This window comes from Protopterus annectens, chromosome 2.part0 (genome assembly GCF_019279795.1).
Source record: "Protopterus annectens isolate FY-2018-M chromosome 2.part0, PAN1.0, whole genome shotgun sequence".
Lineage (NCBI taxonomy): Eukaryota > Metazoa > Chordata > Ceratodontiformes > Protopteridae > Protopterus > Protopterus annectens.
Window position 1 is genome coordinate 93,167,851 of NC_056728.1, and position 19,544 is coordinate 93,187,394.

At 41.1% G+C, this 19,544-nt stretch overlaps 1 protein-coding gene across 1 annotated transcript in view; it reads right to left on the bottom strand.

Annotated features, from left to right (window-relative positions):
* The window catches only part of TRPM8 (transient receptor potential cation channel subfamily M member 8), an 820,991-nt gene that overhangs the window by 422,956 nt on the left and 378,491 nt on the right, over positions 1-19,544 (bottom strand). The window lies entirely within an intron of this gene.

The window sequence follows — 19,544 nt, forward strand, 5'->3', positions numbered from 1 at the left end:
CAAAGTTGAATATATGATTTGTACAGAGTGTGAGTAGTCTAAAAAACATTGCTCTCTACTCAGTCAGACACACACACACACACACACACACACACACACACACACACACACACACACACACACACACACACACACACACACACACACACACACACACATACTGTTGCTAAGTCTGGTGTTAGACCTACTACCTAACTAGTTTATCACTACAGCAGTACGCAGTTATGGGATGCATCATGGAGATTACTGAACTGCAGCTCTCCCAAAGGTGTATTTTACATTGGATGACCTCAGCAGGCTTGTCATAATACTGCTTTGTGGAGGGCAGCATGTGCATGGGCCATAACTCATTCATGTAGGGGTTGACATGCCACATGCAGGCACACACGGGGTCATATGTCACAGATACATGTATACAGCTACTAGATGACTACTTCCTTGTACAGTCTTGTTGCACAGCTGGCACATGCACCACATAGTCTGTCATGTGGACAGATACTGGTGGCTAGTATCTGCAGTAAGTGACATCTGCACCTCATGTGTTTGGGACCCTTTGGCTGTGTGCTGGGTGGGACTGGCCCGGATGGCTCCTTGTCACAGTCACCCTCTTTCACACATCTATGTCTGTCTATCATTGGCTTATTATAGTAAGTTGTCCTTACAAATATGTCTGTATTCCTACCCACTGTGTGTGTAAGGCAGGAGTGGTGCATACCGACTTGTGTCTGCACTAAGAACTGTGACTGCCAGATATGTCTGGTTTACTAGTGTTTGCAGACATGGCCTTCATGTGTTTAAGTGTGCAAGCATGCCCAGTATGACCTTTCAGTATGTTGTTGACTGACATTACTTTCATTCCTCTAAGTGTGTGAGCATGCTCAGTATAGCCATCTGTATTGCATGTGTGGATGAAGTCCAGGTAATTTGTACTGCAGTGCTGACCTTTGTGTTGTACACAGACAGGTAGCATGCTGTGTCTGCAGGGTATCCATCGGTCATTTGGCATTGACTGTTACTACATTTCTGCATAGCGGGGGGGACACCTGACTGTTTCTACATTTCTACGCAGGAGTGGGGGGGCACACCTGGCTGTTGCTATAAGTGTATGTAGGATGAGGGGGGGGCCCACCTGACACTTGCACACATTTACTAGGACTGTACTGGTATGTCGGGTGCTCCATTTCAGTCTGTAGTCTTACCTATCATGCTGGCTGGAGGCATACCAGTGTACTACAGATCTTACCTTTCATTACTTACATATTAGTTTCTGACTTCCTAGCCTTCACAACTTACATCCATCTGCCTGGCCTGCTGTAGTCCATCTGTGTAGGCCTGGGGGTGGGGTTACCCATAGGGCTCATTCAGAGGCAATAGTACAGCATTTGTTTGTGTTTGTCTACACCTATCCTGCTGGCTGTAACTGTTGTTGGGTATGTGCCCCCCCCAACTGGCATGTGTGAGTCACTTACCTTGTGGGTGTCCCAGTATTGAGGGTGGTGCTGCAGGGCTGCCTATGTCCGATGCACATAATACACTCCCTATACATGGTTGAGCACAGGTAGTGTCATGTTTGGCATGCCTTTTACTGTATGTGTGAGTCAGAGAGAGGTGTCATTCCCTGGTTCCCTACTGTGTCAGTGCATATGCTATGCATTTCCTCTTTGCCAAGACCAGGGCATACTGGGCACGCCTCCTTCTGCATACTGGGGCAGGCTCAGATTGTTCCTCCTCCGAGTCACTCTGTGCCTGTGCAGGCCTTGGCAATGGTGGAGGGCTGTGTGGCCCTGCCCTACGCTGTTCCTGCTGCAGCTGTTTCCACAGGATCATATTGTGTAGCATGGCACATACAAGGACAATTTGGATACATGTAGTTGGTAAGTACTGCAAGGCTCCACCAGATGTGTCCAGGCACCGGAACCGTGACTTGAGCATCCCAAACACATGCTCTATTATGATTCGTGTTTGTGTGTGTGCTTCATTATGGAGTTCTTGTTCGGGTGTGTGTGCATTTCTGATGGGTGTCATCAGCCATGGCTCCAGTGCATATTCAGCATCCCCCTCTAAGTGACCGTGTGGGATGTCCCACTGGCAAATGTCTGGTTCAGCTGCGTCAGATGCCAGATGTGGGAATCGTGGTAGCTTCCAGAGCAGCCAGCACACACATTCATTATTATGTCCTGGGCATCACACATGACCTGGCAGATGATGTAGACCCTACCCTGCTTACCAGGTGGTGCTTTGATGCATATGTGCGTGCAGTCTATTGCACCCACTACCTCAGGGTATTCTGCTATTTGGTGGAAGAGACGCATATTGCTGGCTAATGTCTCACGGTTGATGGGGAAATATACGTGCTCACCGACATGTGCTGATATGGCATGCAGGAACTGTTGGAGTACCCTGGATGCTGATGCCTGTGAAATCCCCATCATATCCCCAGTTGTCCTTTGGAAGGTACCTGTAGCTAGTATTCTTAGGCCTACACATACCTTGGTATCCACTGGGATGGGTTCACCTCTGTTAGTTCTGTGTGTGAGGCATGACCAGCACAGCTCAACAATTTGCTGTGGGAAGTCCCTGTTCACCCTATAGCACTCCACTATCTCCAGCTCATGTAGCCCTTGGTAAGTTACCCTGGGTCTGGACACTCTTCTCTGTCTCCTCACTGTGGGTTGCTCTGCAGAATTCACATCTTCACTGCCCTCAGCCTCTTGCATGTGCTGGTTTCTGATAGCAAAAGCAGCCCCTAACATTTTATCTCTTGCTTTCATTTTGTAAAATATCCCTGTCTGTATTCACTGGTGGTGCAGAGTTTTTGGGAAAAACAAGGGGGAAAAGTGTTTGCATAGTTTATAGTGGTGTGCTGGGCTGGGCCAGTCTGCTGCTTGTGTAATTGGCTGATTCTGATACATTTCACCTGTCAGCTAAGCTAGTTCTCCTTGATTACCTTCCTACTGCTGTTTTCCCTTCCCATTGCCTCCCTGTTTAAGCCCGTGTGCGCACCGCGGAAATGGAGTGCTCAAATGTACACAGGGCTGCTATTTCCTGGTTTAACTTCCTTTTTCTTCCTGTAAAACCCAGTGCACAGTGTGCACACCTGCTTACACTTTGTAAAGAGTGCTAGGCAGGTTTAGACACACCCTTAGCTTAGCACAGCTAAGCTAGGAGCAATCCTGAGCCACAGGGCTCCAGTCCACTTACAGGATGCCTGACACATCCCCCCATGATGTCACCTATACCCTAGTCTTGCATCCAGCTATTTATACTCTTACACTCTTGGGACCTGCCTCACACCCTGGGGAAATCTGGGATTCACTATCCTTCCCCTCATTTGCATAGGATTGCCTGCTAATGCATAGTTACATGTCCCACACTGAGCCTCCCCCCCTTAGCAACCATTACTCACTGGCTAGGTTGTCTTATGCCTGACATTGACCTGCATGGCAGAATACTGCTTTTAGTTAGAATGCTTATTTTAAGTTTATTTTATTATTTTCCCCCCAATCCCGTTTGCACGCCACTGCCCTATGCTTAAACAGCCGAGATTGGCGAAAAAAAAAAGTTGTTTTTTTTATTTTTTAAACAGTTTGCAATTCCAATGGCCTTCTACTTGGCCAATGGCATGCTTCCTCAATAATATGCAGCCTTTATTTGGAGCTGTCATAGCTCCATTTTGTAGTTTGCAGAAATGTACTCGGTTACTAACCGAGTACATTTCTGCAGACTGCACTCATCCTGCACTGACAGCTGCCGGCTTCCTGGATTGCAAATTACCCTCATTTGCATGGTAGTCTAACAGACAAAAATAAATCTGCTAGAATAACCATCCTAATCACCTTCTTTGTTCTTTCCGAGCCCATAAAACCATAAATATTAATGGAGAATAATTTATAAATTAAGTAACTTATAATGCTTGTTCTTCATCTATTCAGGCTTTAATTTATCTTATAATCTAATAGTTAAATCAACAACATACAATTGTCATCAATGCATTGTTAATGTGAAGGTGACCATTCACAAAATACAAGAAACAAACAAGAATTTATATAATTCTAAGTTTCAATATTTAAAGGTGTAAGCAAGTATATGCTTAATTACTAATCTGACTTTATACATTTTATTCATTTAGACTATATGCTAAGTAATCCAGGAGTTTGTGAGGTGTATAATTAACTAAAATAATGAAACAAATGATCCAAATTGGTTCTAAGGAAGTTCTTAGGTTAATGTAACATATTCAACACGTCCATACAATATTTATGTTCTCTTTCTTTTTGATTATTAATTATAATCATATCCAGTTTCCCAAAATAAGGGTAAAGAGAGCTGAGTATTTATATATAGATATATGCAGACAATATTCAAAAAGTAAATGTTATTAAAAGTTGTTAGAACAACTCCATATAAAATACACATGACTTTAGTGAATTCCTGTATTTACAGGGGCTCAATTTAACTAAGTGAATAATTCTATGCAGTTTTACCAAATATAGTAAGATTAGTATTTTATGTAAGGCTTGGTATTAATATCAGCTCTCATTAGTGTATGTCAAGGAGTATAACATTATGAGAGAGTTAGGTGCAATTGCCTGAGTTGTTAATGTGATTATACTGAAAACCAGGGCTCTATTTGCTACATTGTTTCATGGATTTAAAAGTTAGGTAACACTGTTTCCACTTCACAGAGGCATGATTATAAGTTAAACCCATGGCTCTTCCATTTGCAAATTGTGCTTATATTAAGCATAAGTTGTTGTCTGTGGTACAGAAAAATAATCAGTCAAGTTTAAAACACACTATAACTTAATATACAGAATTCCTTATTTTATGCATAACAAGAAGATACAACACAGGTTGTCTGAAAGTCATTTTATGCACTATTTACTACTTGTTCTCTTCCAAATGTGCAAGGGTCTGTACATATCATTCTGTTTTACAGATTTTATGAGCTTTCCACTTTTTGCTCATGTAAGGCCATTTATAGTAAACACAAACATCGCTCTAAACCATGAAAACAAGTTAATAACAGTTTACTAAATAGTGCAGAAAAAATATAAACTGCTGCACGGTGTACAATAAATAATGCCATATCTTTTAAACAAGACACGAGTATCGTCACCAAATACTTCTAAATCACTTTCACTAAGGGAGATGCCCTCTGTACCACAACAACCAATCAGGGAGCTACTACATTCTGCTCGCATTACTATTGCAGTCTGAGCTCAATGAAATCTGAGATGATGACAGGCTAACATATAATGTCTTGAGCACTGAGAAAAGCTTCACTTCTTTACGGTATGTGTATATGATTTCCCACTTAGCGAGCATCACAGCACAGATTCTTTTGTTTTAACATTCTACCAGTAAGAGACTCCCTGTCAATCAACCCCACCAATGTACATTGAATTTCAGGACTACAAAGCCCTGGTAACCACACCCACATCTATCCCTATGCAAACAATCTCCCTGACTCTATCCATCTACTCATCACGAAACAAAACAAACTCAACCACATGCCCCAATCACACAGCCTAATCATCCATTCAGCATCACATAAGAAAGACACTCACCTATTTAATTTGCAGCCATCACAGACAGTCTTAGAAGCATAAATCTCTTCAGTTTTACAGAAACATCCCCGTTTTAATCAGTGTCCCTGACTTACATGCAGGCATCAAGCTTTCAAGATCTTTCTCCTTTTACTAACACTAACTAGATATTTTTCTCTTTTCCAATCCCTTTCTAAACAAACCAGACATGAAAGGCTTAGTTCTCAAAAAGCAATCATGTAACCAGTCAAGACATTAAGCAGAAACACTTCCATTGTAACACTCCAGGCAATCGAAAGAAGGACACAAACGGATGCACAGAGATCACGATGCATTCACCTGTTTCACTTTTCACAGAGCAAATCCCCATTCATCAATTATGAAAAAGAATAAAGGCTAGCATGTTAGACTCCATCTTAATCAGAGTCAGAAACTATTTAGAACATGAATCACTATGAGACATATTGATCTCCAGAAAAGTAAACCTCACGTATTAGTAATTAACAAATATTTACTAAGCTACTATGACATTTACATTTAATTACTGGTAGTTATTGACTACAAGATCAGATCTTGCATAGTTTAAGTCAGTAGTAAATTGTTCTTTTCAATAACTCCAGTAACTAGTTAGTTACCCTGACCTTGAGTAGCATCTTACCCTCACCAAGAATGATGTCACAATATGAAGACAAGATGATCAATTTCAACAATTGGCTTAAGTACTGGTGTCATTCAAAGGGGATCCAATGCCTGTCAGCTTGGGATGATATGCTCGACAAGCCATGATGCTTCGCTAGGGACGGCTTGCACCTGTCACCCCTGGGCTTTCGGATATTGGCAAAGGCTCTTGCTACCTCCATAGTGCCTTTTTTAGGCAAGGCTCAAAAGACAAACCCACCTCCATAGGTATCACAAGGGATAAGAAACTAAGAGTAATGCTACTCAACGCCAGAAGTCTAAACCTCAAGATGCACGACGAAACTCTCCTTAGCATGGAGAACATCGATATCTGTGCAGTAACAGAAACCTAGTTCAGGGCTCCCGAGAGCACCTCAGCACTACCAGGTTATACCTCATACCATGCTTTTCGGCCCCAAAACTTGGACCGAACCTCAAAAGGAGGGGGAGTATCAATATTCATCAAAGATACCCACACCTCCAGGTTGGTGGCAAAGCACGAAGCATCAGAGACTATCCATGTGCAACTAACAGTGGATAAAATTGCCTTCCAGTTTATAGCCTGCTACAGACCACCCTCCCAAACCCAGAAACCCCACTCGGCCTTCCTGAGAACACTGGAAAATATGAAGGTCTCTCCAAACACCATTATATTGGGCGACTTCAGCTACCCAAACATAGACTGGGTGCATTACTCTAGCTCCAACACCCTAGCCCAAAGGTTCCTAGAATTTATAAACTCAAATGCTATGGAACAACTTGTTACCACTCCCACAAGAGGGGAAAACATACTGGACCTGATCATCACCAACATGGGGACTCTATGCTCCAGACCAGAAGTGTATCCCTCACTGGTAAGATCAGACCATAAACTAATCTCACTGGATATTCACATCCCCACCCCACCCCCTGCCCAGAAAACCACAGTGAAAAACTTCTCTAAAGCAAATTTCACACTCCTCAAAACTGAGGTGGAATACTTCAAAGCCCCCGGGCCTGTGGCAAATATGGCCCAGACCGCAGAATCCTTTATAAACGCATTCTATGAACACCTTCAGAAATGCATGGATCATGCGATCCCAAATAAAACCAAGACCCAATCCTCCAAAGGCAGACGTCCTGTCTGGTGGACCCCAGCCATAAACAAACTATACAATAGAAGGAGGAAGCTACTAAATGATAGAGCAAAATCCCAAAAAGGGAAGGCATCACTGATCAGTATTAGCAAAAAACTACGGGCACTCATAAAATTGTCTAAGGCCAGCTTCGAGAAAAAAATTCCACAGGACACTAAGGATAATCACAAGGCTTTCTTTAGTTATGTTAGGAACCTGGGTGGTAATTCCCAGATATGCTCAGAATTAGTCCAAAATGACAAAAAATACACTGAACCCACAGATATTGCCAGCATCCTAGCTGACAGGTTCAGCACAAACCCCCCCCCCCCACCAAAAGGGCAAATATCTATCCCAGCAAAGTGCTGCCCCCCTGACATCTCAGATGCTCAGGTAAGAGCCACCATCTCCAAAGCAAAAAACACAGCATCAATGGGACCAGACGGTGTCCCGGGCTGTGTCCTGCATGAACTCCAAGAAGAGCTAAACCCAAACATAAAACTACTGTTCAATCTCAGCCTTACTACAGGATATGTGCCCAAAGAGTGGCGTACAGCAACAGTGGTCCCTCTCCATAAAGGTGGTGCCTCAACGGATCCTGGAAACTATCGCCCCATAAGCCTGACTAGCTTGATCTGCAAAGCTATGGAAAGGATCATCATGGACCTCATAAATAAAGATATTGGAGACCTACAGACACTGGATCCTACCCAGTTCGGCTTTGTTAAGGGCAGATCCTGCCTCTAAAACCTGGTTGATTTCACCAAGGACATTGATGAGGGGAAGGTGGTCCACACAGCCTACCTGGACCTCGCAAAAGCCTTCAATACAATACCCCACTTGGGCATTATAGATAAGCTCACCAGCTTAAATATAAACCCCTATGTCACTAGATGGATTGCAAACTGGCTCAAGGACAGAACCCACATGATTAGAATTGCTGGAGCCACGTCAGACTCCAAACCAGTTACAAGTGGTGTCCCACAAGGCTCAGTCCTGGGACCTCTCTTGTTCAGTATATATTTCTCGGAGGTACAGGCCAACACGGAAGGACTGTGGCTGACTAAGTTCGCAGATAACTGCAAACTGGGTGCCATAATCGACTCTCCAGCCGACACAAGCATCCTCCAAAAGGGCCTCATAGAAACAGACAACTGGTGCCAGAGCCATGGCCTCAAGCTAAATGCGAAAAAGTGTATAGTCATCCCCTTTGGCAAAAACAAAGTGCCCACAAATTACCACATAGGTGGTAAACCATTAAGTACAGAAGAAGTAATTAGGGACCTGGGGACCCAAGTTGATAACAATCTCTCATTTGACAACCACGTGGCCAAAGTGGTTAGAAAAACATTTTATATAGCCCACCTAATCATGAAGAGATTCACATCTAGATCAGGGGAGGTCATCGTGCCTCTTTACTCATCCCTCATCAGGCCCATAATTGAGTACAATGCCCCTTTTGGGATGTACCTTACCAGACACCTGCAGCAACTGGAAAGACCCCAAAAGTACCTCACCAAGAGGATCAAAGGGCTCAAACAGATGCCATATGCTGCCCGGTTAAAGAAACTCCAGCTCTACTCAGTGGCATACTGCCTGTTCAGAGGCGATCTGTGCCTGACGTATAAAGCCATGTCCAACCTGGAATTAATGGACATGCTGCACCTCAGAAAATCCAAATCCCATCGAGCTACGTGCTTGAGAGACTTGAACCTCAACACTGAAATAAATAGGACATGCTGGAGGGACAGATTCATAACCCAGAGGCTCCCTTCACTCTGGAATAAAATCCCAGTCCAGGTTAGGCAGAGTCCCTCATTGACTCTCTTCAAGAGGAATCTTGATGAGTGGATGGGAGATCATGGGTTTACCCCAGGTATCACTTCTGTGTCACTGTTAGACAGAGGCACAGTATACTAACCTCGAAAAGGGCATAGCAAAATTAATTTAAAATGGGTGGCGAAAGCCAAACACATTCTGGCTAGGCTTATAAATGCCCTAGGGCAGATAGCCTAGTATGAACCTATGAACTTATGAATATTTTAAACTTAAGATATTACTGCATGAAAGAACTACATACCAAAGGCACTCAAAGCTGCATATAAGAGTTGAAAGAAACCAGGACTGGTAAATTTGTTACCCCTTTTAAGTCATGAAATGTAAAACAATTTACTATTTAACTCTACTATTCAGGTAAATCTATTATATTATATTGCTATTAATGGGATAAAACCAATTCTTTTTTTCCCACTTTGCATATAAATAAATAAGAACACTTACATGACATACCTTGTTTGAAATACAGGACAAAAGTATTTTGAATGTAAGTCATGTTGTAGTAGATATTTTGAGAGATTTAGAAGGGACAGCAATTTTTGATTCGTTTTTTTGCTTTTTCTTTTTAACATCAGTCCAAAAAGATTTGTCAGTGACCCTCTTCAGTAAGGGAGATTCCCAATCCATATCTTCAGGTATGGATATCACATTGTTGTTTTTAATGAAAACAGTGGGTTCTTCTAAGTTATTGAAAGTTTTCATTTCATTTAGATGTGGGATTTTTATTCTGGCAGGAAAGGCAAATTGTATTTTAATGTTGTTTTGCTTTACAAGGTTTAGTAGTGGCCAAGCTTTTTTCCTCTGTTCCAGTACTCTAGCAGAATAATCGTTGTCAAACCTTATTGAGTTTTGGTTGTATTTTAAAGGACTCTTCCTCCAGGCAGTTTTTAGAACCAATTCTTTATCCAAATAGAATAAAAACTTTATAACTATTGATCTAGGTAGAGTATAAGAAGATGTTGATGCTGGTCTTCCTAAAGCTCTATGAGCCCTCTCGATGCCAAATGAAAAACCTTCCTTTAAGTCTAGCACTTCTAGAATCCATGTATTTAAGAAAGTGTTCCTATCTTCCCCTTCAGCTCTCTCAGGGATGCCAAAAATTCTTATGTTAGATCTTCTCTCTCTGTTTTCAAGGTCATCCACTTTGTTAAGTAGCCAAATGTTTGTTTAATGAGGAGTTCCTTCTAGGTTGGTTCTACTTTGAGTCTTCCCTCAATGTCATTCAGAGAGGTTTCTATGTTTATTATTTTAGATTGATGTTGCGGAATAAGATCTTTAAGTGTATTTGTCTGTTTCTGACAATTTTCCTTGAGATTTTGTAGATTTTCCTTGAAGTCATCCGTTTTTAATGATATTTCTTGTACTGCAGTAGTCACCAGTTGCAATTCTCTTTTTAAAGCCAAGTCAGAGTGAGAATTCTTCTAAGTGCTCATCTCAACAGGTAAAATAGTCTCCTTTACAGTTTGACAGAAAAAAGTTCATGTAGATCTACCAAATTTTCTAATTTTGTGTTTAAAGGATTTATCTACTAGTTCTGAGTATTTTTGTTGAAAAAACTAATTTCCTGCATTTTATATTACTTTTATGGAGCTCTGAGAATCTGTTGCTTTCAGTTAGCCATTCAGGCTCCACCCCCGGTTTGGAAAACTTCAAGAGAAATCTTGATGAGTGGATGGGAAATAGAAAATTCACTCCGGGGATCACTCCAATGGCTCTACTCAACAGAGGCACTGGGAACTAATGTCGGGTGGCACAATGCCAGGGTAATCCTATGGGCTAGGCTTGTAAAGGCTCCAGGGCCATTAGCCTAGTACACAACTATGAACCTATGAACCTATTATGTAGAATAAGATCTAGTAAAGTGCATATAAGTTCTATTTTGATGGAATCAAAATCACTGTCACAGTCTAAAAAACATTTAATTGAAGTGACACCATAGTAATTTGGCATAACAGTGAAAAGACTTTGGATGTCTAAAGTGATAATTACATGATTTTCTCTAGTGTCTGTTGAATTCACAAAGTCAGAGAGCATATCCAAAAAATTCCCAGTACCTTAATGGTGGTCAGAGTCTGTTCAACAATTTTCTTCATTTGGTATTCAACATATATCAACAAGGGTTCTGTTGCCCATCCATTCCCTGATATGATGTGACACATCACAGTATTATTTAAATCCTTATGTATCTTGGGTAGACCACTGATAATTGGTATGGTGGGATGTTCTATACTAAAAAACTCAAAAAGATCCTTTGAAATGTTATTTAGTTGCAAAAGGTCAGACAGCTTTGTGTGAATGTTGTGAACCACTTTCATAACCTGTAACCTAATAGCAGTGTACATTGCTTCATCTTTTAACATCTGTAGCATTTTATCATTATAGTCTTGTTTGTTTAATAAAACAGTCTCACCACCTTTGTCTGCCAGTCTAATAACTATATTTTTATCATCTTTTAATGTCTGTAAGGCCAATTTCTCTTCTTTACTTAGGTTATAAAAATGATGTTTAGCCTTATGTACATACTGGGATATTTCTCATTCACTAATCTGGATGAATGTCTCCAAAACCCAGTGTTCTGCAGAATATACGTACTTGGTTTCTGTAAAATGTTAGTAATCAAGGAGTTGTATGTGCCAGTTTATAGATTTTAACATCACATTAAGTCCAAATAACTTTAAGTTCAAAATAACCATTTAGAACAGACAGGGCAGCTGGTGTGAAACTAAGTCCTTTATTCAATAGTTCACGCTGAGGTAATGTTAAATGTAAACTAGATAAATTAAACACCAAGTCATCTAGCTCTGAACTCTCTTGCTCCAGCCTTGTTGTTCTTCCAGTTCCAATGAAATATGGCATTTCCTTCTCCCTCTGCTTTGTGATCTCATCCTTTCTGTATGCCTCATGTTTGGAATTTGCAAAGATGGGCAAGTCAGGGAAAAAATTGTAGAGTCAGAAGGGAGAGGAGAATACAAGAGGAAGCCAGTAGATAAAAATGTAGTTGGAAATGAAGAGGAAGAAAAGCAAAGGATTGAAGGAACTAGGCAATGGTTGCCAAATGAGGACAGACCAATAGTGTGTCACAAAGAAATATGAAGGAAGAAAATGTGAGGAGCAACAATAAAAAAGACAATAATAAGGAACCCAAGGCTGAAGAACAGGTATGGACAGCGATCATGGCTTTCAATCAATCAGGGATAAATCCATAAATAATCAGGAACACCTTTAAAATATTAGTTACTACTACTAACTTGAGACATTGAGAGAATGTGAATTAATATACATTTTGTGAGGTAAAAGATATCTATAACTCTAATAATTGTCATTGTGTTTAAGTGTAATTCACCACCTTTTCACCAAAAGTCACATGTTCTAGGAGGGATTAAGAGGGACCTAGCTAAAATTTAGTCAAAATAAGAGACAATTAAGAGGCATGGCAGTGGTAACAAATGGAGGGAGGAACACAGTATAAAGGGGAAAAGTTCTTATAGGAAGAGTGCAAAAGGGATGGGAAAGGATTAGGTGCAGTACAATGAGGGAGGCAACCACCCTAAGCATTAAGGAGTAATGGACAGGAAAGGATGTATATAATTCAGGCAGTGGCATGTGCTGTGAAATAAAAAAGCAATTCAAAGGAGAAAGCAAGAGAGAGAGGCAGAGGGATGATTTTGGTGATTAAAAGTCTCAGAAATGGTGACATGAGAGACTGTATCAGATTGAAACAGGTTCAGCGCTTAACTTAAACATTAAAAGAAGTAATTACTTTGGTGTCCAAGGAAAAGGAAATATTAGTTACTACTATTAACTTGAGACATTGATACATTGAGAGAATGTGAATTAATATACATTTTGTGAGGTAAAAGATATCTATAACTCTAATAATTGTCATTGTGTTTAAGTGTAATTCACCACCTTTTCACCAAAAGTCACATGTTCTAGGAGGGATTAAGAAGGACCTAGCTAAAATTTAGTCAAAATAAGAGACAATTAAGAGGCATGGCAGTGGTAACAAATGGAGGGAGGGAAGTTCTTGTAGGAAGAGTTCAAAAGGGATGGGAAAGGGTTAGGTGCAGCACAATGAGGGAGGCAACCACCCTAAGCAGTAAGGAGTAATGGACAGGAAAGGATGCATATAATTCAGGCAGTGGCATGTGGTGTGAAATGAAAAAGCAATTGAAAGGAGAAAGCGAGAGAGAGAGACAGAGGGATGATTTTGGTGATTAAAAGTCTCAGAAATGGTGACATGAGAGACTGTATCAGATTGAAACAGGTTCAGCACTTAGACTTAAACATTAAAAGAAGTAATTACTTTGGTGTCCAAGGAAAAAGGTGGACACATATCAGGGTGCATGTGGACATCGATGACCTGTTGAAGAGAGAGAGAGTGAGAGAGAAGACAATTGCCAGAGTAGCAAGCAAAGCCAAGAAGGTGGTAGAGGACATGAATCAGAGACTGCTTTGTCAAACATTACCCCTGTGAGCAACAGGCACAAAGTGAAGAAAGAGGATTACAGAATAATACGGACAAGGAAGACGGGCATAGAACTTTTAAGAGTATGGAGGCAGTGTCCTGACAGAAAGTAATTTTATGCTAACTAAAAGATCTTTTTTAGCCCAGAAAGGTCTAGTGGCAGTCAAAGCTTGGCTGTAAAGATAAATCTCATTAATTGCACCTTTAAACCAAGATGGAAGGGAGGAGGGGAAAGTCACAGAAGTAGAAGGGGGGCAGATACCCAGGTAGTAGAAATAAAGAAAAAACATCCCCAAAATAGGACAAAAGGGACAGACGAGTGTGATTTGGTTTATGACTGGGTAGTATTACGTAGTGCAAGGGTGTTTTGGTAGGAATATGGAGAAGTTGGAAGCAAACCTGCAGGAGTAATTACTGATAATATCATAGAAAGATGACTCACTGTCAAGAGAGGGTTCGGACAAAGCGGTATCTTGGGATAGTTGTTTCAGAATGACAATCCATGCCGTAATGGAGGTGCAGAAACAATCTAAATAAATGAGAGCATCAACTGTAAAGTTAGAGAAGAAGAAGAGCACCACCGCATCAAGAGGTAAGTGACTGAGCAAGGTTAGAAACTAGGGCAAGTGGTCATTTAGGTAGAGGAAGACGGGAGTGCTGGAGGACTGGCAGGGTGCATCAGTCCTTCTGACACATAAAATAAACAGAAAAAAGACTGGATGACAAACTTAAGGTGTATAAATAGAGGAAAAGGGTTATAGTCACAGGTGATCTGCAATTGTCAGAAGCAAACTAGAATATTCTATTACCCGAGGGCAAGAGGGAGAATAAATTAATTGAAATCTTGGATCATGAAAAGTTCAGCCATCTAGGACAGGACTGTACCATTAAGGAAAAAATTCAGGCTGGAGTTCTAAGGAAAATGACTGGTTTCAGAATGTCGAGGGGAAGGGCAGAGTAAGCCAAAGGTGATCTTGTCAATGAGTGAAGGAGAAGGTAAGAATACAAAGACAAATGGTGTTGAGTTTTTCTGTACTGGATTATGTTAAGCTGAAAATGAGAAAACCCTCCCAAATACTTGAAGCTATTAATCTACTCCACTACTTTCCTATGTATCTCAATTCTCAGCTTCTGAACTCCACTGTTTGTTGATATTACAACTGTATTAACTATACCCAGTTTCATCCTATGTGCCTTCAGTTTTGTATTCCATTCCCCTGTCCTTTGATGAAGTTCTTGCTCAGTCTGCCTGTAATATCACATTGTTGTAATAATGCATCTTTGTTGATCTGTTCTCCCCGACCTGTTTGCTAACATATTCATCAGTATGAGCAGAACAGAGCAGTGTGCTCAGAACTGATCCCTGGTGCACACCTACTCCCACTGGGAACTCCTTTCTGAGACCGAACACTATTCATACTTGAGTCAGTGGGTCATTGTACATAGCTTGCACTAATTCTACTAATGCTTGTGGGACTTCAAACCGCTGTAGTACTGCCCAAATCAGCTTTCTTGGGACCTTGTCATATAATTTCTCCAAGACGAGGAATGCACAGTTGGACTCTTTCCTCATCTTTAGCTTCTTCTCAACTATGTATCTCACTGCAATCATCAGGTCAGTTGTGCTGCATCATGATCCGAATCCAAAATGCTCATTGCCCATCTTCTTTTTATCAATCACCTTCTCCAGAAGTGTCATGCAGTGTGATAGTTTGATACCTCTGCTCAGCCCATAGTTGTGAATGTCCCCTTTGTTCTTGAACACCGGCACTAGTATCCTTATTTATTTATTTATTTGACATTTGTTGACTGGGAAAGTCCAACTAGGACAGAGCCTGTTTTCAGCAGAGGCCCAGAGAGAAATGCACCAGATGCATGTCTTTGTAATGTGGGAGAAAACTGGAGTACCCAGAGGAAACCTATGCAAATGCAGGGAGTACATGCAGACTCTGCAGAGAAGGCACACCAGTTGAGAATCAAACTGGAGGACCTCTTGCTGTGAGGTGACAACATTAACCACTGCACCACTGTGCCACCCAGTCTCTGGGATGCACCTTTATCTTTAAACTGTTATGAGTACCCTCTGGAGACATTTATCTCCTATCTCATCTGGCATCTTTATCATATCTTGTCTGACTTCATCTGAGCCTGCTGTTTTCCCTGACTTCATTTTCCTTAGTGCCATTCTTACTTCTTCTGTGATGCACTCCTCCTCTTCTCTCATCATAGGCTGCATCTGGGGCAGTACAGCTTTGATGGGGTTTTCTTCATTCAGGAGCTGCTGGAAGTACTCCTACTATCTGCCTTTGATGTCCTGTGGACTGATGAGCAGGTTGTTGCCGACATCCTTTATGAAGGGTGTCTAACTATCTTGTTTATCTTTCTTTCTTTGCCTAGCAACCTGATTTAGTTTCTTTGTGCCATCTACTGATGTACTTTCCAGAAGCTGTTAGAGGGTCTCTGATGCATTGTTCTATTGCAACTCCCTTTTAACTTCTTTGTTAGCCAACCAATATTCTTTTCTAGCCTGTTCCATCTTTTCTGTCTCCCACTTTTTCCTGCATGCCTTCTTTCTTTTAATGATTTCCTGGGTTTCTGCATTCCACCACCAGCTTTCCTTATGCACTTTATTTCCATACCTGGCTTGGCCACATATTTGTTCTGTAGTACTCACACATGCTGTTTTGAAGTGCTGACATTTTTCTTCTTTAACTCCACCTATTTCTTCTAACTGTTGTGCTTTCTCTCCAGTTAACGTCCAAGTCTTCAGCCTGGTCTCTGTTAACCTTAGAGGTCTGCTCTGGCCAATGCTTATAGCTGAATGCGGCAACTAGTGGTTTATGTTGTTGGACAACTGTTTTACTGTGGATGAATTTGCAATCACTAATTCTACTCCACTGCCCTTTCCTTACTAGGAGGAATTCTACATGAGTTGTATGTTGGCCACTCTTGTATGTGATCTTGTGACTGTCTCTCTTTCTGAACCATGTGTTGGTTACTATCAAGCCATTTTCCAGGCAGAAGTCTAGAATGGCCTCTGCTTCTTTATTCCTGTTGCCTCACTCATGTAGACTCAGACAGTCCTCATATCCTGTTCTGTTTTGATATGTGCATTCAGGTCACCCATTATCAATAGCAGTTCCTTTTGTCCTACTGTATCTAGTAGGTCTTGCAATTGCTGCCTGAATGCACTCTTTTCCTCACTATCACAACCCTGCTGTGAGGCACAGGCTGAGATTATGAATACAGTATCATTATCATTAGGCTGGATTCTGACTATCATGAGTCTGTCACTAATTCTGATGATATCCCTCACTGTTTTCTGAAGCGTCTCTCTCTCACCACAATTCTCACACTATTTCTAGCCTGTCCTCCTCCTGAGAAGTAGACTCTTTATCCCAAGCTAGGTGGCTTTGCTGCACTGTCCTTCCATCTTGTCTCCTGAATATATGAAATACCCTCCCTCCTCCTTACCATCATGTCATCTACTTTCAAGCTGCGTCATATCAGTGAATTTATAATGAGTGTAGAAATTCATAGTTAATATTTGTCAGGTTGATTGGTTTTATGCCTGGCTTTCACTCAGCATAGCTATCCCAGGTAAACTAAGCTGGACAACTTGACACCAGCCAACCAGTAGTTTATTGACCCAGGGCTTCTGGGCTTTATGGTGGGTCCATATTTTCCAATAGGGCACATACAGCCCTCCTTATGTTAGGATGGGTCCCTGGCATAGGTCAGAGTAGGCCAGGTCCTCAATCTAATTATCATCGTAAATGCCCATGTCCATTTGGCAACATTAGTCAACACAACCGAATCACCTATAGCCATATTTTACACTGTAAAGTGGCTAGCCCTGCATGATGCATATTCTGTGGTCATTGTTCTCCTATCACGAGGATATTGCACACCACAGTAGATTCCCAAAGCAGTTGGTTTATACAATTCCTCCCCTAATAAGGTATCGTGTAGAGTCTGTGCTGCAGCCCACAACTCCACTGTTTGGTGAGTTTTAAGATGGAGACACTCAGCATGTTTTTTGGAGGTGGGAGGAACTCCACAGAGACACAGGGAGAATGTGTAAACTCCAAATGGGCATTGTCCAGAGGTCAGGATCAAACCTTGTACCTTGTGCTTGGGAGAAAACCTTAACCGTATTGTTAATGTGCTAGAAGATGACTTCTCCAAATAGGAGAAGACCTGTGAAAGGGAAATCCCTTCAGCTCTAGTTGTCATATTCATAAGGCAACTTCTGTTACAAACTAGTGAGTATCTGTGAAAGGAGAATCTAAAAAAGTCACCTTGCTGCCTTTCAAAAACTCAGTCAGTCACAGACAGGAATACAGGTGTAGAGCAATACCAGTTCATGCTATCTTGGTAGCAACATCTGCCACAACAATTTTTTTTGATCAAATAGTTTTTGACAGTAGAGGAGGCCCTTATTCACTAAAGTTGGATGAGCTTGAACTCTATTGGCAAATACACTTCAATGTGTATTATCATCCAGACATAAATGATGCTTGTTCAATTCTGTGTCTGTTAAAACTTAGAAGTTTTGTTAGATCATGAGAATCTAGTACATGACAGTTCATGTATATAGTTTGGGACATTTTATCATTGTTGTTTAGTATTAGAAATTTGTGTTGATTATGTTTTAAAACTATTCAGCTTCTAAAACGCATTTTATAAGCATTTAGGAGTGTTATTTAGACAGTTGCTTACCTGTTTAAAAAAAGATCAAGTTATTATGACTTCATTCAGTGTGGAGGGTGAAAGGAGGAGTGGAATGTTTAGACATTGCTGCTTGTTTTTTTATTGGTTCATTTAGAACACATGACACGACTTAAGATTTTTAAATGTATTGCTATCAAGCTGTAAGTTATCTGAAGAAGTCTGGTTACTGATACTAGATGAAAATCTCTTAATAAATATTTTTAGCCTATGGTCCTTCATCACCATTACAGATGCTAATCTGACTGGATGCTTCCCAGTGTATTCTTTAATATCTTTCAGTATGTCTAATGTGTCAGCTAAACAGGGTCTCACCCAGAACATCTGCGGGTGGAAGAGAAAGCCCACTGCACTTTACACTGAGGAGACAGAATGGGGTCCAATACCCAGATCTCCCCCCAGGTCACTGCATCAGCTGTAGATGCTTACAGAACAATGGGTCTTCTGAAGAAGACAGGCAGAGCTGGCCTGATCATCATTATCAAGGTCCTCCATGGGAGTGTTTAAAGGAAGCCAAGTTGTGTCTTATGCAAAGCTTTCCTAGGCCTTTTTGTTGGTTACTCAGTGTCTGAGGACTCAAAAGACTTCTTTCTTAAGGGGGAACAGAAATCCTGTGGACTGTTTTAAGTTCTGAGGGTGGAGAGGGTTGACAAGCTTGCCATTGAGAAAAAACTTGTATGAGCTACTCCCTAATGAAAAAAAAAAAAAAAAAGAATTGTCAAAGAATGCCAGAAAAGGAAAGAGTGTCAAAGTCTGTGCCCTATTTGCCATTTTTTAAGAAACAATGTCAATATAACAGGCATGAGAGACATAGCATCTTAGAGCGCAAAGTAACTGGCACTAGAAATTCGAATATCAGTCCTGAATGAAGTAGGATTAGATACAATGCTGCCAATGCTAGAGCTGAAAATACTGACATTAGCATGAAATACATATGCATTGCAAGAAATATGACACTGGAAATAAAGTACTGGGAAAATAACATTGAAGGAGATTATGTCAGCACAGATATTACCAAAACCAGCAATACAGGTGCAGCAGCTATTAATGGTGTCACCAGCAATAGAATCACTGAAACCAGGGAAGTGGATACATCCAGGAGAAAATCAAGGCCCCTTCTTTGCCCTAAATCTTGGTGAGGGACAGCAGAGCCATAGATGTTTGGTT